At 39.1% G+C, this 27,192-nt stretch overlaps 1 protein-coding gene and 1 pseudogene across 1 annotated transcript in view; both read right to left on the bottom strand.

Annotated features, from left to right (window-relative positions):
- Positions 1-5,524, bottom strand: part of LOC125094946 (ubiquitin-conjugating enzyme E2 variant 3-like) — a 95,715-nt pseudogene extending 90,191 nt beyond the window's left edge.
- HS6ST3 (heparan sulfate 6-O-sulfotransferase 3) overlaps positions 1-27,192 on the bottom strand; it is a 660,413-nt gene that overhangs the window by 256,317 nt on the left and 376,904 nt on the right. The gene's annotated exons all lie outside the window — the stretch shown is intronic.

Genomic DNA, 27,192 nt, shown 5'->3' with positions numbered 1-27,192 from the left:
AATTTAAGAAAAAAAAAGAGGCAAGCAGAAGTGGCAAGACTGTGATGTCAATGCTTGTTCTTATCACTACTCAGTGCCGTTAAGTAAAAAAATCTGGGTCATTGTCATATTAGGAAAGGTCCTCTTGTTACCCTCGCACTGGGGATCCCCTTCCAGCCCAGCTCCCAAACTCAGACCTGCCTGTTCTCTGTACTCTTTCACTTCCAGAAGTTTACACCAAACATTTTCTCACCCTGCTTTGAGTCTTTCTTCGAACATCCAAACCTCCATCAACACTCTCCTTCTGAATCGGCCTTGCCAACCACCTGCCTCACCCTGAAATATATTTGTCAATGGAAGCCACAGACCTCACCTTCTGCATCACTGAAGAGCTGAGAGGGGGCAGTGTGCTCTCACAGCCACACTGGCTGAAGGAATTTGAGCACATTTCTTAAGCTCCCTAACCCTTCTATTTCTCACTGGAAAAAGACCGTGTATGTCAAAGTTGCAGGTGCGAGGATGCAATAACATATGTGTAGAAGAAGAGGCTTTCTTCTCTCAATCAGTTACCCCCTTGTGATGCACCAGATAGGAATTATCCTTCCTCAAAAGTCTTGGGGACCAGCTATCCGTCGTCTTAGTGTCATTCTTGCCTTCCCACAGAAAAGGGGTGGCCTTGCCATGAGGCTACTGTTTGGATCCAGCTGGGGTGGATCCCACCTCTGTGGGGACAGTGTGGGGCTGCCATGTTTGGAACGGTCTGCATTTCCATGTCTAACTCACTGGCTTTAGGAGGTAGGTCTGTTGTACTCAGGAGAAAAAGAGAAAGGATCACATAATTGGCCTCCAGTCCCATGGTGTGTTCTTCTCCCTGGCTTTCAGGGTAATGAAACTACTATCTGACAGTTGTGTTTATTTCTCAAAGGCGAAAGGACCAGAGAGAGGTGCAGCATGAATTATTTTTATTACACACATCACCCCAACATGGATGACTGAACATACCAGTGACACCATTTCTGGTGGCTTTCATAATAAGTAAGTGATTCGATGAGATACAAAATGGGAGTGATGTTTCTTGTCTCATCAAGCCTTCATGTCACCCCAGGTCCACAAGTCAGGTAAATAAAACCTCCATTTTACATATGAGGAGACTGAGTTTCACAGATGTTTGATGATGGCCTCAAGTTCACAAGACTTAGGATACAGTACAAGAAGAACCAAGCTTTGTAATTCCCACCCAAGTGCGCTTTCTACAACACATTGCTTTCTTATTCTTGTGTGTCCAGGAGGGCAGGGATCTCTGCAGCAGCCCCCCAGGTTCTGAAAGTCCCTGGAGTTTCTCAGTGTACAGTTTCTTTTCAACTTCCATGATGAGCCCAGGTCACTGTGTTACTTTCCCCACTCAAAAACATTTTGTTGCCCAAACACTTGTACCCTCAGGGAAGCTGACATTTTCATAATGCTTGCTCTAACGATGACCATGGATTGGCCAATGACTGCCATAGCCAGAAGGATGATCCTAGCTACAATACCACAAGTGAATCACGGTCCATCCTCTGCCCTGCTGACCTGCACTGAATGAGCAATAAAAGAAACAGTTCAAGGCTTAACATAATCATCATGAATTGAAATTTATGCTAAGACCCAGCCAACAGTTAGATGTTCCAAACCACTCCCCTTCTAAAGTTTGAACACATAGTTGATCTTATAGTGATGAGCTGGAAAAGAATCAAATCTTCTGCAGTATGTCTAAAGGGCAATGAAGGGACATCTGTAAAACATGCCTAAATCTAAGGAAAATCCCTTTTTCCCCAAATAGCAATTTGCCACCAGGCCAAGAGAATTTGAATCTCTCAAAGCCTGGATGTAAAGACAAGGTAGGGGATAGAGGGTGTGCAAACTTTTACTTGGTGCAAATAAATTCATTGTTTGTTAGGAGAGTGACTACAACAACGATGAGGGCAGAGAGGAGGGTGAGTGGAGGGAGAAGGTGTTAAGAGAGGTAGCTAGTAATACAGACTCAACAGTTTCTGATAAGTATTGAATGCGGCTCTGAAGGTGAGGTATTGATAAGCCATGAGGAGTGCTCCAAACTCCCGCTTCTCGACAAGGTCAATGCACTAGCAGCACAGGATTCATGCAAAACCTGTTAGAAACACAGACTCATCAGATCTACTAAATCAGAATTTGCATTTTAACAAGACCCCAGGTGGTTCTAATGATCCTTAAACTTTAGAAGCACTCACTGGTTATGGCTTTAAAAATGGGGATGGTAGTGGGGTGCCTGGGTGGTTTAGCCAGTTAAGCATCGGACTCTTGATTTCAGCTCAGGTCATGATTTCAGAGTTGTGAGATAGAGCCCAATATTGGGCTCCCTGCTGGGTGTGGAGTCTGCTTAAAATTCTACCTGCCCCTTCCAACACCCCTCTCCCTCTCTTAAAATAAAAAAAGGTGGGGAGAATGATAGTATGGGATCTATGTTTCATGCAGGGCTGGGAAAGGTGGGAGACCAATAACAATATGGGAACAAATTATCAATAAGACAGATTATAATATCTGCTCTGCATATGATCTCTTCTGATATGTTATTTTAGTGGAAAGATAAGAGAAAATTTGCCTCTCACAAATATGTAGTTGGAAACAACAGGAATATTTTCAAGTCACTTTTAGATAATTGTGGATATATATATATATATATATTTTTTTGGTACTACATGCAAACTTGACGAGTGGTAGTGTTTTCATGGTGAGTTGCAACGTGGAATCTGAGGCTTTATCAATAAACACTTGTAAGGTATTGTGGTAAGATACATTATTCTGTCTTGGAATTTGAATGAATCTTTATTCAGGTATGATTTTTAACATCGTGTATTGGTTATTAGTTCAATGGGTTATGCAGAACTGTGAAATGTTTACATATTTCCTTAAACAGTATTCAAAAATTGCATATTTTTAAAAGATTTTATGTATTCATTTGAGAGAGAGAGAGAGAGGGAGAGAGAGCATGGGAGGGGAGAAAGTCAGAGGGAGAAGCAGACTCCCCATGGAGCTGGAACCCTGAATCAGGACTCTATCCTGGGATCCTGGGACCATGACCTGAGCTGAAGGCAGTCACTTAACCAAATGAACTACCTAGGCACCCCTAAAAATTACATATGTTACATATTTACACCAATCTAATCAGTACTGGGCAACTATCAAGCTCATGGAGGCTGATACAGGTCTTCCAAAAATTCTAATTTTCTCTTGAGAGCTCAAATTTTATCATTAGCAACAAGTAATGCCGTTTGTTTCCCTTGAAGTGCCAGATTCACTTTCGAAGTGATAGGTTCATTTCTGAGAACATTTCTGCCAAATACCTGAGTCTGAATAACCGTAATTTCTACGACATTATTTCAAATAAAAGAAAATGATGTTCCATCAAAAACACCACCAGGTGGGTTCACAATCAATTGTGCCGGCATTTTTCCTGGGACGACCATCAGATTCAGGCATGCGGCAGAACTGCTTAATATGTACTTCCCATGTCATTAGAAAGAATGTTAAAGAGATGTGTACTCACAGCTCAAGATTTAATGCAACTAATAATTAGACTGCTTTAGTAAGGTCATTCTTAAGTGAACCTGGCATTATGCGTACTGGTCCTGAATGGCAATGAAGAATACAGTTGCTAGTACAATTGGTCCCCACCTAGGTGAGCACTAGGGCCTCACCAATACCTTTCCAACAGGAGTGCAAATATTAACACAGTAAAATAGTTTTGACCTTGCAGATGCCCCTGAAAGGTCTTGATATCCCCAGGGGTCTGCACAGCAGACTTTCAGAACAACCCCACCTCCTTCCTACTACACACCCAACTCTGCCCTAGCCACACTGGCTTTCTTGCCATTTCTTGAACACAATGAGCTTGTTTCTGTTTCAGGGGAGGTTGATTCCATATCTGCGGTTCCTTCTGTTGGTGACACTCCTACCCACAGTGTTCACTTAGTTGGCTCCTCCTTATCACTTCTAGTTTCTGTGGAAGAGATATCCCCTCCATGATGCTTTCCCCAACCTCCCTACTCATGTGAGGCTTCATCTTCTCCAGCAGAGCCTCAGGAAATTCTCTACTCCTTACCCTGCCTTAGCTCTTCACATGAGTTATCACTAAACAGAATTCCATAAGGCATATATTCCTTACTTGTTGATCGTATGCCTCGCCCACCAAAATATATTCTCCATGAGAGCTAGGACTTTGTTTTATTCACCACTATAGCTCTGATGCCTAGAAAAGTGTATGACATCTAGTACTCAGTTAATACTTTGTTTTATAGATAAATTAATGTTTAAAAATCCCTTAATATTTTTGCTATCATTTTAAAGGAATAACAGAGAATCTTTTGAGTCGGCGCTGTCCAATAACAATATAATGTGAGCCACAGATATAATTTTCAATTTTCTAGTAGCCATTCTAAAAAAGGTAAAAAGAAACAGGTGAAAATAATTTAATAGTTTATTTTACTTAACCCTGTATATCTAAAATATTATGATTTCAACATGTAACCAATATAAAAATTATTAGTATGTTATACTTTATTTTTATTACTAAATCTTTGAAATCCGGTGTGTAATTTTACATTTGCAGAACATTTCCTTTTTTTTTTTTAAGATTTTATTTATTCATTTGACGGAGAGAGAGAGGTCGCAAGTAGGCAGAGAGGCAGGCAGAGAGAGAGGAAGGGAACCAGGCTACCTGCTGAGCAGAGAGCCTGATGTGGAGCTCGATCCCAGGACCCTGAGAACAGGACCTGAGCCGAAGGCAGAGGCTTTAACCCACTGAGCCACCCAGGCACCAAGAACATTTCCATTCTGATCAGAGAGAGCACAATTTCAGGAAAAATTAGAGAAAACCAGATCATCGTGTTTGCTGTCTCTCAAACTTAATGCAATGAAGAGAAAAATTATGAACAATAGCAAAGAAGAACAGCAACCAAATAAAGGCAAAGTCCAACTTAATGCCATGTGTTTTACAAAAATGAAGGCCTGGAGCTCCAGTGGTGCAATCGGTTAGCACGTGGTACTTACACAAAAATGGCAGCCATGAATGAGGAAGAGAATTTGCCACAGCCCCACCCTTCTAACCATTCCCACTCAAACCCTAGAACTGGTCTATGAGAAGAAGTTGAGTTACCAGTTTGCCAAGAATGTTCACTAATACCTGCTAATTTGGAGAGGATTAGAAGGAGGAGGTAAGCAGGCAGCCCGGTCCTTAACTATCTCAGCTGGATCTCAGCAGAAATCAAATAAATTCCCCACAGCACCACATAGATCCAAGGGAATAATCCTAAGTCTCCACACAGCATCCAGAGTGACCTTTCTAAAATGTAATTCTGTCATGACACTCACCTACTTTAAATCCTTCACTCGTGCACTTCATCCTCCAGAGAAATTCTGAGCTCATCAGCATAGGCTCATTGTGGGTGAGCAGTTGTGTCTTCCCTGGTTCCTCATTCGCCTTCATCTCCATCTCTCCACCTGCATCACACTGCTTCACCACACCAAACATGTGCTCCTGGTCAGGAACCTCTCTCTTCCTTCACTGAGCCACACCATTTGCCCAGAATATACTGAATCTTTCCCTTTCCAGGCCAACTCCAAAAATTCTCCAAATTCAACTCAGAGACTTAGTAAGCTTTTCCTCTCCCCCTGGCTTACCTAAGGATGGGTCCCTGTGTTCTGGAAATCTCCAGAATAATGCATACACAGCACTCTCATTATAGATCTACTTGTCCGTCTTGTTGACTAAAGTGCAAAATCCTTGACATCAGAATAATGTCTTCCATTGCTTTGTCATCAGAGCCTAACACAATGCCTGGTTCATGATTTACACAACACATAGTTGTAGAACAAGCAAATTCATATTTAGGCTTATCATTTACTGGCTTTCATCACACTCATAACAAATAGGTACATCACAAAAGAAAATTGATAATGACATGAAAACATTCTAACTAAGCACCTAATATTTCCAGGTGAAGTTCATTCAAAGTCACAGATTATATCTTAAATAACTGATAGTAAAACAGATTCTAAGACCCCAATTTAAGGGGCGCCTGGGTGGCTCAGTGGCTTAAAGCCTCTGCCTTCGGCTCTGGTCATGATCCCAGGGTACTGGGATCGAGCCCCACATCGGGCTCTCGGCTCATCAGGGAGCCTGCTTCCTCCGTCTCTCTCTCCGCCTGCCTCTCTGCCTACTGTGATCTCTGTCTGTTAAGTAAATAAATTTTTAAAAAAGACCCCAATTTAAGTTTGGTGTGCGTGTGTATATAAAACACTGAAACATTACGAAAATGTTCAAAGCTTTTATGTTAGTGTATTTTCAGTAGCTGGTATGCCCTGTTGGCTCTAGAAGTAGCCAATCCTCCTGATGAAGCCTCACGGTGGCCACAAAGTTCAGAGTCCACTAGTAACCAGGATGGGTGGAAAATGAAACAGATATTGAGGTGGGCAATTAAGAAATACACCAGTCACTAATCTCCCATCTCTGTCCTAGCACGTGCTGACAACAGGCAGCTCAAAATTCACCTCAAGGCAAAACAAACTAAAGACCTCTCTTTTTAAACAGAAATTAAAGAATCTGCCCATGACAAACTGGTGTAAGTAGATAGAGGGAGTAAGTGTCAACTTGCTAGCCTATTTCACACCCAAACACTCTAAATTTAATTGATGCTGGAAGAAACATAATTCAGAGAACAAAACACAACTTTCAAAAATTGAATCTTATTCTTGTAGCCATTTAAGAAAATATTATCACCGTAAAATAAAAATAGAATGCTATGAGGAAGAATGATATGTAATAATAAAAAGATTATAATTATCTTTCATAATTATAAGTATATAATTACCAAAATGAAAACTCAAATAAAGACAGAAATTATTTTTAGGATATTCTGTAGCACAGAAACAGAAGGAGACAGAAGACTTGAAATAAAATTTAAGAGAGAAAAAGATTCAATTCAGGATAGTCCACATTGATCCAACAGGAGTTCCAAAATGAGAGAACAAATAACAGGGAGAGAAATACATAATCAAATAAATAATAGAAGAAAAATTTTAAGACCGGAATGAAAAAAAATTCAGCACTCAGGCACATCCTTGTGAAATTTCAGAACAATCAAGATGAGCAGAAAATCCTGTGTCCAAAGGAAAATAAAAATGAAGATTATCTACAAAGTTATGAGTGTTAGACTTTTCATTATCAACACTAGATTCTAAAAGGCAATGGAGCAATGCATTCAAAACACTGAGGGGACATTCTGTTGTCCTAGCGTATTATGCCAACCCAAATTATCAGTTATGTGAAGATAAAACACTGACATGCTCAAGCATTCAAGGACTCAGAAAATCTCCCTTCCAGGCCCCCTTTCCTAAGAAGTTATAAGAGTGTGTGCTCCAACAAAGCACCTGTGTTGCTCGGCTTATTAACCCTTGTAACCCTGAATAAAAAGAAATGAGCTGTCAAGCCACAAAAAGACATGGAGGAATCTTAAGATGCGTATTTCTAACTGAAAGATGCAAGTCCATATAATTCCAATTATATGGCATTCTAGATAAGGCAAAACAGTAGAGACAGCAAAATGACCAGTGGTCACCAGAGTTTGGGACAAGGGATGGAGGGATAAATAGATGACGCACAGGGTATTGGGGGACTGTGAAACTGTTCGCTGTGATACCAAATGATGGATACAGGACATTACATGTTCACCAAAATCCGAGGAAGATTCAGTATGAAGAATGACCCCTAATGTAAACTGTGGACTTTTGCTTATAATGATGTACAAATATTCATTCATGAATTATAACAAATGCGCCATAGTAATGCAAGATAATAATAGTAAAGAAAACTGTCAGTGGGAGGTAGTACATGGGAACTCTCCATACCTTCTGCTCAGTTTTTCTGTAATCCTAAAACTACTCTAAAATATAAAGTTCTGTAACTTAAAAGAAAAATAAATCATAACCCAGCCCCTCACCAACTCTGCTGGTCTCCTTTACCCTGATCTACATAGTCTATTTTTTTTTCCTAGATCACTCACTCATCACCTTCTAAACATGTGAATGTAATTTACCTAGTTTTTTATTGTTTATTTTCTGTTTTCCAGGCTTCAAGAAAACTTGCATGAAGATAGGGATTTTGTCTTTTTTATACACAAATGTATTAAAAGTACCTGGCACATAGTGTGCTCAAAAAGTACCTGTTCAGTAAAGGCAAGAACACAGTAAAAGAAACCAAAAAACTATAAAGAAAAATAAGAACAGGGATCCCTGCAAATAGAAGACATGACCCCGATATATCAGTAAAAGTTGTTTCCTGCCTGATGCTAGGCTGCAGACCTCGAAAGAAACCCATCCACATTGGGACAGGAAGCAGGCAGATTTTAAGAGAAATCTTAAGGTATAAAGTAGACTCAAGGGCAACTGGGTGGCTCAGTGTGTTAAGTGCCTCACACTTGCTTTCAGCTCAGGTCATGGCCTTAGGGTCCTGAGATGGAGCACCGAGCACTACCTTGGTCTCCCTGTTTAGTGGGGTATCTGCTTGAGATTATTTCTCTCTGTCCCTCCCCACTCCCAGTTTGTGCTCACGTGTACTTGTGCTCTCTCTCTCAAATAAATAAATCTTAAAAAAAAAAAGATATAGACTCAGAAAGATGATAGATAGGTAGATAGATGAACTAATGTTATTTTTAACCTTAGTAATAAGAAAAAGTGTAAGGAGAAAGAGGGTAATTAGACAGGCCCCCAAAATAAAAACATAATAAAAATAATTTAAAGTTAATCAAGGAAGTCTTAAGAAGTGCAATAAAATGTAGCATGTTTTTGAACATTTAATGTTATTTTTATTTATTTATTTTTAAAGATTTTATTTATTTATTTATTTGACAGATAGAGATCACAAGTAGTCAGAGAGGCAGGCAGAGAGAGAGTAGGAAGCAGGCTCCCTGCTAAGCAGAGAGCCTGATGCAGGGCTCGATCCCAGGACCCTAGGATCATGACCTGAGCCAAAGGCAGAGGCTTTAACCCACTGAGCCACCCAGGCGCCCTAATGTCATTTTTAAAACAAGGATGCATTTCATCTTGAAGCCTGAAATGTTCTCTCCTAGATAGTATAAGACTAGAGGTATCAGTTTCCATATATCTATAGGATCAATCACCATTTGATTCTTCAGTGAATCACATTTTCATCATCATAATAATATAGAATTGATAACTTTTTTATAGTTTTAGAATTAACTGATAGACAAAATAAAATATTTAGATTATGGTTTCTGAACAAGGAATAAATTTTATAAACCTCGATGATATGAAAATAATGGTAGAGCTAACTGAATTTGGGAGTTAGAGGAAGGGCTGAAGAATGGTAATGATGTCATTTCATTCAGCTTTTGTGGTGAGGAATTATGAAATATTGCCTAAAGTTAATGGAACCAGCAAAGGAGGGTCAAATAGATTATTAAAAGGTAACCAACAGGGGAAGGTATGTACTATGAAGTGTGTAAATCTGGCGATTCACAGACCTGTAACCCTGGAGCTAATAATACATTATGTGTTAATAAAAAAAATAAAAAATTATTAAAAATGTAACCAATAAAATTACTAAATGTGATATTAAAGTAGTCCTTGGTTTAATGAAGTAAAGGGAAGGAAAGACTGCGGGAAACCAAGTAATCCTTCACTTTTCATATTAAGAGGTCAAAAAGTAACATTTAAGTTTTCCAAGTCAAGATATATGTGTGTATGTTTATAATTTAACACTACAAAAATTATCACCAGCAGAACCAGAAACTTCATTTTCAAACAACTTAATGGGATAAGTGCTATTATTTTACCTACTTACACAGGAGGAAATGAAGGAATGGCAAGGTTAAGTAATCTGTTTAAAGTTTCACAGCTAATAAATCACATAAGTGGGATATAAACTCATTTGGCCTGACTTGTGTTTACAGCCATTACACCATATATTGTCTCCTAAGCTATAAATGGACCATAAATATTGTCTCTCCAAGTAAGTTTAAACTGCCTAAAGGCAGAACTATTTGTTACTCATCTCATCTTCATATACTCTTAAGTGGTCAGTTCATTACCAGTCACATCATTGGAACCCAATAAATGTCCACTGGGCAGGACATGCCCAGAATTGGTCATTCATTTGTTCCTCTGTCCCCCAGTGGTAGGTCAATGCAACCAAGTGTTCAGTTTAGACATATTCATTCAAAGCACAGAAATAAGACCTATCCCAAAATAGCCCATCTCTCTCCTATAATTTAGGAGAATTTATAAATTAGGGAAAGTATATAGGCCATAGTTCTTCTCTAGAAGATAGACTATCAAACACGATACCAATTACCTACCAAACAATTAGGAAAATGTCGGAGTCGATAAGAACTGAGACCGCCAGTCATTAACGAAGTGATTCTATTGCAGCATTAACCATGCTTTAGACCCAGAGGATTCTCCAGGCATTTCTCTGTCCTGCCCACTAAGAACACATCTTCTGAAAGCCAGGGAAAATGAACTCTATTACCTTGTGCTAAGTAAATAGCTTTTAAACAAGTGTTCTATCATTTTAGACAACTTACCAATAAAAAAATAAAATAAAACAGAATGCATATATTTGGATCATAAACTCTCTATCTATTCTAAAGTGATTTTCAGCCAAAATGTGAAAATAAATGTTTTCTAAAGGCTTGTACATAGAAAGGATAGAGCTAGTGTTCCAGAACATAGAAATCTGTCCTTTTTAGAAATAAGTGAAATGATTTTAACATTAATGCTGCTTAATAAAACGACCCAAAAACTGTAAGATGACTTTGAATGGATAGGCATTATGAAATACACCTGAATAAATAGGAAGCTCACAAAAATGCTATTAGACACTTCCTATTCACTTGACAGTTGCCTTTACTAGGAACATAATATAGATGAATAATTAAATTACTGCTGTCTTAATCCAGACATCTGAACTCCTACAACTAAAATATGCAGTTAACTATTCATTTAAGATAAATAGCTACTTACACCAAGCAAGTAATAAAAAAGAATGTTTGCTGACTTTTCATTTACCACCCAAGGGGTAAAGAGGACAGGTGGTGCATATAGTATAATATTCTTTTTCTATTTTTTTAATAAATAATTTCAAAGTTGCTATATAGCCTACCTAACATACTGCATGGATCAAATAAATAGTACTGTTTTAATGAATATCATGCTCTAAGCAAGTAAATTAACTAGTACCATCCCAACTGCTTCCCATAAAAAGGGGAACAAGAATTAATTTGCAGTCATGCCCACCACTCACATAAGATATATTTAATTAACATTTGAATGATCTTAATCAAAAAGAAATACAAAATGTTTTAGGTACCACTGTGTTTCTTTTAACAAAAATCTGCTTAGGAGGTGGTGTTGCCTGCATGGAAAAGGAAGCATTTCAAGGAAACCCAAAATGAGCAAAAGAAAAATCATATGTTAATAAAGGTGTGTGGGTCACTGCAATTATCTTGGCTTCTATGTCAAGGGAAACTTAGCCCAATGTGACTGACTTGATTATTGTCCCCGTTCCTGGTTCCCAACCCTGATCTCTACAGGAGGCTGTGGTATTATGATTTACATTGAGAAATATATATATTTGGTCTATGTCCCCATTTCTGGCAGAGTTCCTAAAACTCTTGGAATTTCCTAACAGAAGAGAGCAACAAAGGTGTCTTTTGTTATGTTAATGATGTGACCTGCCATGCCCACCTTTGGATGGGGATTGGCCACCAGAGGAGCCAACCAGGTGATTAGGGGTTGGAACTTCCACCTCCATTCCCTGACCTCTGGGAAGGAGAGGGGCTGGAGGTTGGATGGATCTCCAATTATCAATGATTTAACCAATCATGCCTCTGTAGTGAAACCTCCATAAAAATCCAAAAGGACTGGGTTCACACAGCTTCCAAGTTGATGGACAAATGGGGGTGCTGGGAAAGTGGCGCCCTGGAGCGGGTAAGGCAACTCCCTACCCCTTCTCCATACCTTGCCCTATGCAGCTCCTCTATCTGGCCATTCCAGAGTTATACTCTCTTACAATAAACTGGTGATCTAGCAAGTAAAGCATTTCTCTGAGTTCTGTGAGCCATCTTAGCAAATTGATGGAACCCAAGGTGAGGATTGTGGGAACCTCTCATTTGTAGCCAGTTTACCAGATACACAAGGAACAGCCCAGGCTTGTGACTAATGACTGAAAGTGTGTCTGGTCTGTGGGGCGGGGAGAAGAAGTCTTTTCAATTGAACCCTTCACCTGTGGGATCAGACACTATTTCCACATAGACAGTGTCACAACTGATTTGAATTATTAGGACACCCAGCTTGTGTCCAGAGCACAAAAAAACACACCCCCCCCGCCCACCTTTAGAATTGGGTCACAGAACTCAAATAACACCCGTATTCTTCTCTGCCTCGCTGTTGTTGGGTTGGCCATAATATTTGCTTAGGTTAATGGGACACAGGTGGAAGTGATGATAAGTCAGTTCTGAGCAAGTTCTCTTGTCCCTCTGAGAGTTTCCAACCATGGCCACAAAAAGAACATATTCCTGATAGCTGCTGGTCACAGAATGAGAAAGATGTGAGCTGACCTGTACCTCACCATGGCTTTAACCGAAGACAAGCCAAGTCCAGATCTGGTCACTGAACCCCAAACACCCCTCAGATCTATCCGCGACCAAAAATGCTTATTGTTGCATGCCACTGGATTTTAGGACAGTTTGTTACACAGCATTAAGGTAACAGTAGCTAAAGTTAACACCTAATGGTATTGGAAATTATTTAGGGTGTCAATATATCTCACTAGAAAAAAATGCAATTCTTTTCAGTGTGTTCATTGAGGTTCTAATGCAAACGATTGCTCTGAACCAATAAGGGTTCTTCCATTATTTTTCCCTCTGCATAGAAAAGAAAACTGAAAACACATATTAAATCCTTATTCAAAAAATATGCAAATTTAAGAACACTTAAACTTCAGCAAAATATTTCAGGGATGGAAAATGTTTTGCTATTTAATAGCTTATTTACTGAGCACCTAGTAAGTGCTCAAGAGATGTCAAAACATACAAATAAGAAGTACAGGTTAACTAAATTGGGTAGAGTCAGCCACATAGTAAGTATGCTATAAATATTAATGCTGTGGCTATCTTCCTAATCACCTAGACAAACAATAGAGTGTACTATAATGATGTAATATAGTTAATGACTAAAATGGAACTCCACACAAAGTTGAAATAGGAGTTTACAGTCCAGAGCCTCCATTCACTTTAGGGAGCATGGACAGTCTCTTAGAGGAGGTAGCATTTAAGATGAAGGTAGGAAGATGCCTCAGAATTTGCAAATACAAGAGCAGGGGAAAGGCACTGTAACATATATAAAGGCAGGAAACATGAATGTGCTCAGCGTGTGTAGAATGAATAAGTCAGGAGCGACTCTACTAACAGGTAAACAAGGCCAACCCCTCAGGCCTACTGCTAGCAAGGACCTCACCAGCTCAGTGCTTCCCCACAATCTGGATGAAGAGAGCCCTCCTGCTGAGCTGCATACTGATTTGATAAATGTAATTGCTTTCTTGAATTCTTATAAAGGAATTATAAGAAACTCAATAGATCTTATTTTTATTAGAGGTGCATGTTGGTGATTTATTCAAGTTTAGCAATATCCGGCATTCATAATCGAACATTATATTATCCCTACAGTTAACCTGGACTCTGGTAAAGGAGCATAGCAAGGAGGCCAGCTCCCACACCGACCACAAAGCTCCTTCCTCCAAGGTGAAGGTGCACATAAATATAGATCGAATTCTTACCTATTTCAGAAAGAATGCTTTGTTTTTAGTGCAAAATCGGAGTTGCCTTGAGGTTGCTCTGACTTTCAGTTGCTATTCAAGGCTTTTTATTGGAAATTACTGTTAGTTTACCTTCATCATTATGAACACTTCCCCCCTGAACTGCTTGTTACCAGACAACACCACTTGCATGTCTAATAGAATCTCAAATTTAACTTGTCAAAAACTGAACTCTCTGATTAATAACACCACCTCAAAATAACTAAGGAACTAAACAGAGGTATTTTACTCAGAATTCCTATATTAGTTTGCTCAAGCTCCCATAACAGCATACCATGGGTTAGGGGGTCCTCGGTGGCTTAAAAACAGACATGTATTTCTCATATTTCTGGAGACTGGAAGTCCAAACAAGGTGCTAACATGGTTGGTTTCCTTCTGAGGCCTCTTCTGGGTGGTCAAAGCCACAATAGGTTGTGTATTCACATGACCTCTTCTTTGTAGGTAGAGAGAAAGAGAGCTCTCTTTTCTCCCTCTTAGAAGGCCACCAGATTAGGACCCCACCCTTAAGATCTCATTTAACCACCATTACCTCCTAAAAGCCCTATCTCTAATTTGAGTCATGTTAAGAGTTAGTGTTTCAACATATTAGCTCTGGGGGTAGATATAATTCAGTCCATAACAGTGACCTATGGTAAAATGCATCACCATTTACTCTGATGATCAGGCCAAGGAAAACCTTCAAATTAGTCTCCTTTCAAGCATTTTATGACCCACATTGAATGCATCACCAAATCCTACTGGCTCTACCTTCAATATAGGACCTAAATCCAGTAAATTCTGCCCTGCTGCATTCTTACCAACTGAACTCAGGCTGGTGTCATCTAATCTCACTTGCCTCCTCTTTGCACATATGGGCTAGGATTCAAATATAAACCATCCAATTCCTCACTCCTGAACTGAAGACGCAAACACAACACTCCACATCTGTTCCTACGTCATCACTGTACTGTTGTCTTTTTAAGTTATTTTTACACTGGAAAGTAGATCGTTAGAGCATGGACCCCAGATAAAATGTTTGAGAACCACTGTGCTAACCTGTAATAAACAAACTCTGCAAACATGACAATGAATAATTCTTGACAGTTTCACATAAATATGCCCTTACTGACACAAGTGTAATTTGTGTAAAGTATCCTCTAGATTTTACGAATGCATCTGCTATATAATGTGGAGCCCAACCAAGTTGAGGCAGGGGGAACCACTTGAGAACAGGTACATACTTCCTCAGGACTCAGCCAGGAAACAGACATTTTCCAATTTACCTATAGGATCTTGAAAAAAAATATATTAGAGATCCTTTGATCAGAGTGATGAGATCTAGAGTCATGGTCACAGGTCTGAAGAATAGGTGATGATTCTGTGAATCACAGAACAAGGGAATCAGGGAGAGATTGCTGAGAAAGAAACATGCCACTCATCTATTTCTAATATTTACCATCTATCTTTTTCTCAGAGAGACCGTGGCCGACAAAGCAGAGGGAATGAAGGAGACAAACACACAAGAGCCACATGGCGAGAGTAAGGTGTCCTGACCCTGAGCCTTAGCAACCTCCTGAAATCCCAATCTGAGAGATGTGTCCCCAGAGAGATTGAGTAGAAGGGGTTTCAGATTCACTCAGCTCTCAAACACCTTGTCTTTGTTGTACATGGGCTTTCCTTCAGTTAGTAGCTGTCTCCATTACTATATAAGTAATCCTCTAAAAAGACCCAGTGGTCAAATTATGCATAAAATCTAGGAGAAGAGAAGAGTAAAGGAACACAGCAAAGGCACCCAGGGAAAATATATTATAAGAGCCAACAATATTCAGGGAGACAATATCCAGAGGTGAAGTTGAGAGAGTTCTCTACTGCCTCAGAGAAATTATTGACAGTGTGATGGCTCTAAAGAAAAAAGCTCCAGAAAGAGATTCCAGAGTTCAAAGAATATTTAAGATGCCATAAGGAAATGAAAAGTAAGCTAGCGGAGCTCAGACAAGAAATGAAAGGGAAAGGCATATAAAAAGTTATAAAAATTAGAATTAACACACATAAAAGAGTGAGGACAACAGTGAATATCACACAAAACAAAAGGGAAGTTAGCCAGGATGTTTAAATGATTACGGCAATGAGCAGAGGATTGAACACAAAGAAAACTCTAAATGGAGTATTATTGGTATTCAGAAAGTAGAGAACAGGTAAAAAACAAACAAACAAACCAGCAAGTAAATGAAAAAAGTGTTCAATGAAATAGCAAAAAATTTTCCTAAAATAAAGACTTGAATCTTCAGATCTTACCCCAGAAAAAAATGCACAGAAAGATCAAAGCCAGAATGTGTTGTGGAAAGTCACTGAATTTCTAGGATAAGGAGAGAGATTATAAGGATATCCAATAAAGGTGGGAAAGAGAGAAGGAAGAGGTATTTAAACAGGGAAAATTATAGTTTGTCCTCAGATTTATTTACAGCAACACATACTGTGATGTCGCTGTGCAGCAGGCCACAGAATTTCAAGGGAAAGAAAAGATTTTACCATAATTTTAGAATACTCTAGAATATTTTAAAGTATTCTAGACTATTTCATAATAGTCTAGAATATTTTAGAATATTGTAGAATATTTACCATAATTTTAGAATCAATTGGAGTAACAGAAAAACGTACTCAAGCTTACAAGAATGAAGGGAACACAACTTCATGAAGCTTTCTTCCAGCTACTAGGGAGCAGTACCATTGCTGCATCCTTTGAGAAAGATTGGTGCCCACTTTAAGTACAACAACAAGGAGAGGTTAAAGATAGGAAAAATTAAAGAGAAAACATGATCATTATTATTTGTAGGTGATACAATTGCCCACAAGGAAAAACCTACTGAATCAACGAATGACTAGAATTAATGAGGGTTTGGTGATGTTGGCACATTTGAGATCCACTTATAAGAACAGTAGCATTTTTCTATAACAATGAAATACTGGAAAGTATAACTAAGAATTAAGATAACATTTGCATCAACAATAGACATACAGAGTTGTCCAGGAATTTTTAAGTAATTTATAAGTCTCTTCCATAAGAAAAAATTTAAATCTCCTGAAGGACTTAAAGAAGACATAACAGATGGATGGTTTAAACTCTTGGGTGGGTGGGAACACTTAATAGTAAGTCAGTCCTTCCCTCTTCCATCTAAAATTCAGTACAACCGAAATCAGAATTTCAGCTGAATTCAGATAAACTCAATCTAAAACTTATTTTACAATTTAAATAAAAGTTCCAGGAATAGTCAGCCAGCTCAACACCACAAAAGAAAAGCAAAGACAGAGGACTCACCCAAAGAAATATTTTTAAAACAAACTCATAATAATAAATGCCATAGGAAACCGGAGCAAGAAAAAGAGGCTGTATAATCATATCTTTTTATATGATAAAGTTCATACCTTAACTCAATTGACAAATATTATTCTGCATAAAAAGTAATGCTAGGAAAACTGACTGATGACGAGGAGAAAACTAAAACTATATTCTCATATAATAGTGTATAGAAAAGTAGATCTCAGAAAATGTAGGAATTAAAGCAATAAAGTTAATAGTAAATGATGTAGGGGGAGATTGTTGTAACCTAGGAATACAGGAGGACTTCTTAAATAAAAACCTCAAAGCACATTTTAGATAAAGCAACCTAGACGGATGTAATTGAATAAAAATAACAATTTCTTTTTAACGAAGGACACCAGGTGCAAAGTTGATGACCACAAGAATAAAAGGAGAGACTGAGAGACGCCTGCAGTCTAACACCAGCAAGGGTATCGTATCTAGAATGCCTGCAAGTCAAAATCAAACAAATCCAAGCAAGAAACCTAGTTAAAAAACAACAACAAAACAGGCTCTGTACACATACAGGCCATTCAACAGAGGAAAACACTCAAGGGTTAGCAAGCTCAGGCTCATTAGTATTTGAAGAAATTCACATTCAAATAGCATTGAGGGGGGCGCCTGGGTGGCTCAGTGGGTTAAGCCGCTGCCTTCGGCTCAGGTCATGATCCCAGGTCCTGGGTTCGAGCCCCACGTCGGGCTTTCTGCTCAGCAGGGAGCCTGCTTCCTCCTCTCTCTCTGCCTGCCTCTCTGCCTACTTGTGATTTCTCTCTGTCAAATAAATAAATAAAATCTTTAAAAAAAAAAAAAATAGCATTGAGGTATTGAACGCATCAGATTGCCGAAAACTAGAAAGCTGCCTCATGTCAGCAGTTGGAGGGGAGTGGGAATCAGAATCCCCATGTACTACTGATGAAGTTTACACAGCTGCAGTCATTCTGGAGTGCAAATTGGCTAGTTAGACAAATTAATCATAGGTACACCTCTGACCCAGGAACCCCTAGGTATAAATTCCCAGGAAATTCTCACACGGTTGCGTGAAGACATATACAAGCATATCCATCTCTGCATAGTTAGTGGAGGTAAGAAGTTGGACTCAACCTAAGCTTCCATGAATACAGCCCTGAAAATATAAAATGTGGAAAAGGTACACTACGGATAAGGTGACTGTGCACCTCAGTGGCCTGGGTCAGCCCCAGTGTATGCCTACTGTCCTGGGGTAATTATTAATGCAGTGTTTTATCTTCAACAGTGTTCCATTTTGGACAATAAATGCTTTGTAGAGATAAAAGCCACAAACTTGGGGCACCTGGGGGGCAGAGTCAGCTGAGCCTCTGACTCTTGGTTTCGGCTCAGGGCATGATCTGGGGGTCGTGGGACTGAACACTGCACCAAGCTCCATGCTCAGCACGGAGTCTGTTTAGGACTCTCTGCCCCTCCCCCACTCACTCTTTTGCTCTCTCTCTCAAATAAATACATAAATCTAAGAAAAAAAAAAGCCACAAATCATACACATAGGAGCATGGATAAAACCCAAAAATATCATGTTGAATGAAAAAGAAATTCAATGAAGTCCTTAGCATAGTGTCATTTATGTAAAAATACAACACTACATGTTCAATAAGGAAGCCAACTCATCCATCAAACTTGGGATATTCATCAAACGCAGGAGAATGATTGTCTGTGGGGTGGTGTCCGGAAAATGAAATTGGGGAATAAAAGAATAAATAATAACAATAATAAAATATTTATCATTTTTTTTTAAGAGAGACTGTGTCCCACAAAACTGAGGAGCAGAATTAATCCAGCTTCTAGAACGTAAGTTCAAAATGATGGGGGTTGGGGGATGGCCATTCCAAGAGATCCAGCCAATTATGAAATAAATCAAAATAAAACTAAAAATGGAAGACCGGTAGTAGAAGAGCTCGAGCTGAGCATTCCTTTCCTTTAGATGCCCATTACGATTATGAAACCATGGGAATGAAGGCTACCCAACAACAGATAAATGCAATAAATCCCGATGATGGAAAACCTAACCATGTAACTAATAAAAATAGTGGGTCATGGAGTTTAAAAAGGGTAGAAGTGTGCTAATTTCCTTGGTTTCATAGCAGAAAGTCAATAAATAAAGTTTAAATTTCAAACATGTAGATAAAATAAGCAGTATAATTTCAACTTTGAAAGTTTTTCATTGGTTCTTTATTAACACTGGATCCTTTCAGGTTCCAGTATTCCTTGTGAAAGACTTACCTGCATTTCAACTCCTTTGGGTTCATTCAGCTTCTCTTGTTACCCTGAATTAAAATTCTACTGGATAGTTAGTCTTAAAATTGTATAAATGGCAAAATACATTCTAAAGTCATCTTGATTTTATTTTATTTTATTTTATTAATTTTATTCATTTATTTGACAGAGAGAGAGACCACAAGGGGCAGAGAGGCAAGCAGAGAGAGAGGGAGAAGCAGGCTCCCTGCCGCACAGAGAGCCCGATGCGGGGCTCAATTCAGGACCCTGAGACCATGACCTGAGCCGAAGGCAGAGGCTTAACCCACTGAGCCACCCAGGCACCCCCTGATTTTATTTTTATTAGTTCCTCTACCTATATGCTTAGGGCACATCTGGAATAAGGCTCACCCAATGTTAGTGATGATTACACTTGAATGCTGCTGTTTGTTTTCCTTGTCTTTTTTTAATTGTTTAAATTTTACGATACTCGTAACTTCTTTAGAGGAACCATAAAGTTTTTGCAAATAAAATGAGAGAAAAATAGTGAGAATGTAGGGACTATGGTAGGAACCGTGCTGATTAGCTGCTGGGCAACACAAGTCAGTAGAGATACAGGGAAAGAGAACCAAGCTCTGTATGCCAAGATTTCCCGGTACCACATACTAATTGCAGAAAATTGAGAGCAAACATGTTATTCTGAGTGAGTTCCCGGTTGCAAAATCCTACTTCCTCCTCCAAGGAGGAGATCTATCTTCTTAAGATCTCAGAAAGGCACAGCCCAGACAGGGTCTGGCCTTCCTCTACTGTTCATTACTGGAAAGGCAGAACCACAGGGGACAGAGAACGGAAATAATGTCAGATTTGTCATTGACAGCCAACCACTGTCCATTCTGCTCGGGACACACATCATTACATTTTACATTCAAAGGTAAGGTTAACCAAATTGTGCCTGTGACTGATGTACCAAATTGTCACCCAGAATTCTCCAACGAAGGCTGCAGTGTAACAGTTTCTGATATCCTTAGTTATTTGAGTTAAATGAAGTCTGACATAGTCCCACATGGAAATAGTAAGGAGAAACCTATTTTTTTTCAGTCTATTAAATTTAATTCGTTGGGTATGTTTTCCTTCCTTATCAGCAGTTCAAATTAATTTTTCTCATTGTCAACAGGCTGACGGACTCCCACATCTTTAACTCCAAGCACACAATATTTGCTAGGACGATCCACACCCATGGGTATGGAAAACAACATGTTCATTCCATTAGGTCTTAGCCAGGCTCTAACAATTACACAAAATAATTTATCCCTCGACGATCAGGTACAGATGTATCTAACTCCTCCTGTCAATTTCCATTTCAGCAGCAGAAATTATAATGTTCTCGGGAGAGGAATGATCGGTTTTCAGTAACACACTGTTACAGGTGGAAGTCATCAGAAAACTGTAATGCCAGCATATGGATAACCTGCATGGCAACATAATGGATCTGTACGTATCTTACAAGTGCTTATTCAGGGCTAAGGCAATGTAATCAGTTTCACAGGGGGCAGAAATAACATGGATCTCTCCATTCACTTAAAGCACGGAGCACTGAAATAATGATCACAATCTAAATGGAACGGCAGCATTCAATGGGAAAATAAGGGGTCACTGCAAAGAAAGATCTCTTATCCTATTTAAGAAATGAAAGAATGACAGACACAACTCATAGAGGTGGCCTTTGTGGGACGTTTCCATGCTTATACAGAACACATAGTGGAAATACACTTGCCATTTTAAAATCGGAAAAACCTCCTGGAATCAGAAATACTGTTTTTGAAAATTAGTACTCATTCCAACATCTCTCTGCCTCATTTTTTCATCTGCAAAATAAGGAAGCTGATACTTTCTCATTCTTACCTTGAAAGGGTATTTTGAGGGCAAATGGAAGAATAACGTAAAAGTGGTTAGAGCCTTTAGAAGATAAGTTCTGTTAATCCAAGCTATTACTATTATTATCACTGCCAATGATACAGTGGTTTTGAATCCCAAATCTAAAAGCTTTTTCAGACATCTATTATTCAAATCTTATAAAAAAATATCCTGCATTATTTAGCTCCTTATTAGAGGTGGGTAAACTGAGACCTAAGAAGAGTAAGAAACTTCCTCAAGATCACACAATGGCAGAGCTGCTAAAGAAATAGAAATATTGATTCTGTGCCCCACATCCCACACAGTGACAAAGTGAAAGTCGGAGCCATTCATATCAGACAGAGCCTGAACCAGCAGCTGCTACATTTAAAAAACATTCCACTAAAAACACTAGCCCAGTAAAAATCTTAAAAGAAGCCCTTTGTAGAAAAAATATGCACAGACCATTTTTCTATCCTTTCCTTAGTTCAATTCCTTGATGTGACATATATTTTTTATTGAGAGTAAGCAAGAGAGATGTACTTCTACGTATGCATTCTCTCTTTGTGCTTATGACAGCATTTTTTAAAAGCCCCCACAATTTCTTCATCGAATAACTAGAGGTCTACTCATGTGAAGTTGTCTTCATTTGCAATGTATTTTTAGAATAGATGAGGGCAAGTAGGTATCTTCCTGCCAATGTATTTCCCTCAATTCACTGAAGGGTTTTCTGAGTGCTTTGCAGAAGTCAGTATTCTCTGGGGGATGGGGAGGGCTGTGAGGGGATGTGTGGCCAAAAGATATGTGGGGGGGCTAGCCCCACAGTCCAGTGGGACAACAATCACCCTAACCCCTGGACCATTCCAACTTCTAGCCTGAGTTATACTTTGAGAATTTTTAGAAATATTTTCCAAATACAGAACTCCCCCTAAGAGGGCTCATTGCTGTCCTACAAAGGCATCCACTTTCGTGACCCAATTGCTGTACTTATTAGCACTTTTTCATTTTAATGGAAGCCTGCTTACTGATATTTTCTCACATGTTTCCAATGGATTTAAACTGTAGCCTGCCAATCTGTGGGGAATTCTCCCATGTGATTACACGGGATGTAAAATAGCAATTACAAAGGAATAAATTTGTTCCACATTAAAGATATTTTCAGCTGCTTTGGGAGACCACTTAGCAAAATTTAGAAATGTTTCCATCTTGTTGAATAAGCATTATTTACATCCTCATAGGGAGGATGTCACCAAAATTTAGTGCTTGAGTATATAATATAGTACTGTGGGTCAGAATAATCTCATTGGGGTAATATTTCCCCAAAGTGTCAAGCAGGAAAGCCTGACATTTTTACATTTCTCAGTTTCACATTGAAATTCGAGTATTATTTTATTCCTCTTGCATAGGTTTTATGCAACAGAATTTTATACATTTCAAACACTTTTGTAAGCTATGCTATCACCAGTGAACTTCTTTGAAGTTGTGTTAAATCACATGCTTATAAGATATACATTGAAAGCCAAAAAATAAAAAATAAAAATAAAAAGAGAGAGAAAGAGAGCGTACCTCATTTTCCAAGGGGAAAGGTCATATTTAATTATGTTAGGTTCTTTACAACTAGGTTGAAGGAATGGAGAGCAAGGGCGCCACTAAATGCCATGGGTGTCACTCAAGGTCCCCTTTCCTAGCTATATTCTTTTTTTTTTTTAAGATTTTATTCATTTATTTGACAGAAAGAGATCATAAGCAGGCAGAGAGGCAGGCAGAGAGAAAGAGAGGGAAGCAGGCTCCCTGCTGAGCAGAGAGCCCGATGCGGGGCTCGATCCCAGGACCCTGAGATCAGGACCTGAGCCAAAGGCAGAGGCTTTAACCCACTGAGCCACCCAGGCGCCCGTATCTGCGCATTTAAAGAAGAAGAAGGAGAAGGAGAAGCTTTCCAATTGTCTTTCTTTTCATTTTATGAAACTTAAGCATTTAGTAAACAAGCTTTATAAATGCAGGAGGGGTTCCGATTGTCGCAAACACACAAAGTGGAGAGAATGAAACTCACTAATAACACATTTAAAATAGAAAGCTCTATCACATGGTTTCACTTACTTGTGGAGCATAAGGAATAACATGGAGGACATTAGGGGAATGAAAGAAAAGTGAAATGGGGTAAATCGGAGAGGAAGACAAACCATGAGAGACTGTGGACTCTGAGAAACAAACTGAGGGTTTGGGAAGGGAAGGGGGTAGAGGTATGGGTGAGCTCGGTGGTGGGTATTAAGGAGGGCATGTATTGCATGGAGCACTGGGTGTGGTGCATAAACAAGGAATCTTGGAACACTGAAAAAATAAAATTTAAGAAAAAGAAAAAGAGGAAAAAATATATAAATATGTATCCACTTATATTAAAAAACACACTGGAAGGATAATAAAATAAAATAGAAAGTTCTAAGCTATTTTGTGAATAGCAGAGACAGTAGGTAGATAGTATGTATATAATTAAGTTAAGTTACAACCAAGTTATAGTCAATTGACCTAATCAAGAATTCCCAAGATAGGGAACTCATACCAATCCACCAACCCTATAGAGGAGATTCTGTTATCTGTATTTCAATCAACACCATAAGTCTTGCTCATTGGTATTACGAATGCCCAAAATGGGTATTCATTGGCGAAATTCATGGTTCGTTCATCTGCACTAGGATATGTTCAAGATACGTGGTCTAAAAAAAAAAAAAAAGATACGTGGTTTAGTTACATATCTTAGAAATATCCCTATCCTTGAATGAACAAGCTATAGGAACTACTGAAGGTTATAACCTGCCCTCTGAGGGGCAGTACAGACCCGGCAGTGGAAGACCTCTGGTTGTATAAAGCCACCTACAGGAACCTCTACAGAATCCTTGCTTTGGAATATTGTATACCTGACTCTGGTGACTCTTTCTGGCAAGGTCATCATTGCAGATCCTAAAAAGAATGGAGAGCTAAGCCTTCATCTGACTTACAGAGCACACAGTACATCCACTTTGTCCCTACTTGCTAATATACAGGTTCTTTAAATAATAATGGTAAAAAAGCTCATTTGTGAGAATATGTCAGGAGGGAACCAGTACTTTGAACCATTTCCCTCTCTCTGTCGAAACTTTTGATCTATTCCCATTTAGGGTGTCCAAAACTGACAAATGAAAGAAAATAATGTGATATAAATGTGCACACACATGGGCAAGGCAGAACATGCTGGCACTTTACTAACCAGAAAGCTGTGGAAATCAAATCAATCAATCAACTGATATTTACTGAGTGCCTGCTAGGTGCCCAGAACCGTGAAACTGTAAGATATCAGAAATTGGCATTTCAGATATCACCTAAAATAAATCTCCAATCTGGTCAGGAACAGTAGGCTAACTGAATACTACAGTCTACACAGTGAGGTTAGGGTACCTGAGGGTTGCTAGAACACTGTTATTTATTATTCCAGCTTTTCTAGAGGGGAAAAGTTAGATATCTATCATACAGGGCCTTAACAAACAGTCATGATTTATGGTTCTTATATTTGGTTATAGGTCTAAGGAGAAAAGAAAAGGGGAGAACAAATGTAAGTCAGGGTATAAGAACTCACATAAATTAAGTCTCGTTTTCCATGAAATTTTGCTTCATTCACCATTATGACTGTATGCTAGACTACAAAAGTTTTGTGGTATGTGTCAAAGGTCAAATTCACAAACTGGCTCAAATCCTAACCAACCAACAAATTCTACTGGATTCATGTGATGCTTTGGAGGACTTTAGGTCCCTACATTCGTCAGGATTTCTTAGCATACCAGATGTGTAACAGATGCATTAGGAAAGCAGTAAATCATGTGTGATGTGTTGTTCTCATATGCGTTGTGAAGACACAGCATGTAAGGTGAGAGGAAATGAGCCACACTCTCTGGCAGAACTCAGTTCACACTGGTGCCATCAAAGACTCACTATAGGCCAGGCTCTGCTCTAAATGCTTTGAGTATATTAATCCTCATAACTGCCCTATGTGGTAGGTTATCAGTATTATCCCCATCTACAGGTAAGGAAACAAGTACAGCGCAGTTACATAACATGCCCCGAATCAGCAATTAATAAGTGGCAGGAGATGGAATTGGGAGCCAGTTGGTTTGGCCCCAGAATCCATTCTGTTAGCCACAGCTTCCACTCAGAGAGTATAATGAAGGTTAATGCATGAAAGTATACACAGTAGTAGGCACTTGATACATTTAATGTCACTTTCCCTTATTTAGAAACCGATTTTATGCACAATGGGTGCTCAAAGAAGAAATACTCCTCTGTTAAGCAAACAGACCATTAGGTTCTAAACCAGAGCATAGGCCCAGGATGCAAGGATGTCGTCAACTGTGGGCATTGGAACTTGGCAGATGTGGGTTGTGACTCCCCTCCCTCTCTTTTTCTCATCACCCTCAGAAGACATTTTATAGTCATATGTGTGAGCTCTATTTTTTCTCTCCCTATCCATCTCTTCCCACAAGTCCTTCCTCCCAAACTTTCATTCTACCAGAGAAAAACTGAGATTGCCAAGAGTGTCATAAATTGTGATGCATTTCACAGTTGAGGAAGCCTACAATTGGTGAAAGCGTTCAAATAATATGACCACAAATTTATTCTTTGCAAGCCAACTACAGTTATGCTTTATGGCTCTAATATTATTGAACAGCTGTATTTTAATAGCATTCATGTTGATCTGGTACAATATCATTGGATCTATGAATAGAAACTCTCTCTAGAAAACATATGCCACAGGGTGCTAATCCATTAAATGTAGGGCTTTTCACACCATATTCAGGATGGTAGGGCAGACTTGTTGATATGTTAACATGTTGTGATGGCACCGTCTGGAGCAGTGGCCATCATGGGGGTCCACAGCTCAGTCATATCCCAGGACTTGTCATCAGTCAAAAACCTGTAGTCGCCATCTTCTCGCATCTGGATTGCTACAACAATGTTTACTTTTGACCCCCTTCAGTCTATTCTCAACACAGCAGACAAAAGTGATACTCTTAAAACAGAAGTCATTCCATTCACAAGCGCATACCCAGAAAAACTGGAAACATGCATCCATACAAAAACTTGTCCATGAATGTTCATAGTGGCATTACTCATAATAGGCAAAATGTGGAAACAACCCAAATGTCAATCAACTAATGAATAAATAAACAAACAATGGTATATCCATACAGTGGAATGCTATTGGACAATAAAAAGGAATGAAGTAGGGCACCTGGGTGACTCAGTGGGTTAAGTCTCTGCCTTCGGCTCAGGTCATGATCTCAGGGTCCTGGGATCGAGCCCCACATCAGGATCTCTGCTCAGCAGGGAGCCTTCCTCCCCCGCCCCCAACACTGCCGGCCTCTCTGCCTACTTGTGATCTCTGTCTGTCAAATAAATAAATAAATAAAATCTTAAAAAAAAAAACAAAAAAGGAATGAAGTACTGATACATGCTATGTCGTGCATAGGCCTTCAAAACCTACACCATGGTTGCTAAATGGAAGAAGCCAGTCACAAAAGACCACTTATTGTATGATTCCAATTATATGAAATGTCCAGAATAGCCAAATCTATTGAGACATGCAACACTAGCAGGCACCACTTGGAGCAGAAAAGGAACAACCCAGTTCATCCCAAGCCAAATTTTCATTCACGTGTCTTGCATTTCAACCATGGTGGTTGGAGAAGTCCTGTGGGGCAGGCCTAGGTCTTCCCACATGGCCTCTCCCTTCAACTCATGTAGGCATTCTGGTCTCAAGTTGTCATCTCTTACTTGACAGCTAGCTTCCAAGAGGATAGAAGACCAAGAATGTCACATCTGCTAAATT

The sequence above is a fragment of the Lutra lutra genome, chromosome 3 (assembly GCF_902655055.1).
Source record: "Lutra lutra chromosome 3, mLutLut1.2, whole genome shotgun sequence".
NCBI lineage: Eukaryota > Metazoa > Chordata > Mammalia > Carnivora > Mustelidae > Lutra > Lutra lutra.
The sequence above is the reverse complement of the archived record's forward strand: the minus strand, read 5'-3'. Positions and strand labels throughout refer to the sequence as shown.